Source organism: Acanthisitta chloris, unplaced genomic scaffold, assembly GCF_000695815.1.
Source record: "Acanthisitta chloris isolate BGI_N310 unplaced genomic scaffold, ASM69581v1 scaffold9236, whole genome shotgun sequence".
Classification (NCBI taxonomy): Eukaryota; Metazoa; Chordata; class Aves; order Passeriformes; family Acanthisittidae; genus Acanthisitta; species Acanthisitta chloris.
In genome coordinates this window covers 23,684-24,950 of record NW_008679722.1, presented here as the reverse complement: position 1 = coordinate 24,950, position 1,267 = coordinate 23,684, and the positions used below count along the sequence as shown (strand labels likewise).

Below are 1,267 nucleotides of genomic sequence, written 5' to 3'. Positions count from 1 at the left end.
TAATCCCCTTGGCTCAGAGTGTTCCCAGTGCTGTGTGATCTGTGCTGGCTCCTTGCTGACCACTTAAAGTTCAGGGTTAAACAGCAACACTCAAGTACAGTGCATGGTGCAGCTGTTGGAGAGTTGTTCCCACCCCTGGCAGGGATAGCAGCAGTGGGAGTAAAAGTTACCTAAGTTATTTACATTGGTTAAGAGTGACTAAACATAATCTGCTGCTCTCCTGCTCCATCCTGTCCCCACAAACTGCCTCTAGAGGCTCTGCAGTGGCAGCAGCAGTCAGGTTTGTGCTGTGCCATTGCTGACATCAACTCTGTAGTTCACACAATCATAGAATTTAAGGGTTGGAATGGACCTTAAAGATCCTCTAGTCCCAACCCCCAGCCCTGGGCAGGGACACCTCCTCACTAGATCAGGTTGCTCAAGGCTTTAGCCAACCTAGAATAAAACACTGCCAGGGTTGGAGCATCCACAGCCTCCATGGGCAACCTGTGCCTGTCTCACCACCCTCACAGGGAAAGATTTCTTCCTAATATCGAATCTAAATTTCCCTCTTTCAATTTACCCCCATTACTCCTTGTCCTATCTCTACAGTTCCTAACCAAGAGTCCCTCTGCAGCTTCCCTGGAGCCCCTTCAGCTCCTGGCAGGTTGCTCTGAGGTCTCCACACAACCTTCTCTTCTCCAGGCTGTGCCAGAGGGTTGGCATTTCTCATCCAGAGAAACAAGCTAACTCAAACCCAAGATGATGGTGCAATTCTTCTGTGACAAGCTCTGTTCGAATCAGATCGTTCACACACAGTTTTCTGTGAGCACAGGCACTCGGTTTGCAGTGGTGGCTGTGACAGAAACCCCAGCCCAGAGCTGAGCAGCTCCTCGTACCCGAGTCATGCAGAATCCAGCACAGATGGTGGTGTTGATGGCCAGGCAGAAGGCACATTCCCGTTTTTCCACGTGGATTGTATACTCAGTAGGAGCACAAAGTGATGCTGTTTGTCCAAAAGTCAGCCCAAAGAGGAGATACATCAAAAAGAAGGGATTCATGCTAGATGGGGGAAGAACAAACAACAAAGAAAGCAAACCTCAAGTGAAATGAGATGTACCTTCCAGCCCTGTCCTTGGAATTTGACAGGAACAGTTAGGACAGTCACAGGCTAGGAGGAATCTTGACTTTTTGGAGCTACAGCCTAATTTCTTCCCAATCTCAAAGCTTTCATTGTAACTAGACAGCAAGCAAGGGCAAACAGGCCATTAACAACATCAAACAGATT

At 48.4% G+C, this 1,267-nt stretch overlaps 1 pseudogene; it reads right to left on the bottom strand.

The window, feature by feature from the left end:
• Positions 1 to 878: 878 nt before the first annotated feature.
• On the bottom strand, positions 879 to 1,040 carry LOC103804786 (annotated as a pseudogene).
• Positions 1,041 to 1,267: the final 227 nt, after the last annotated feature.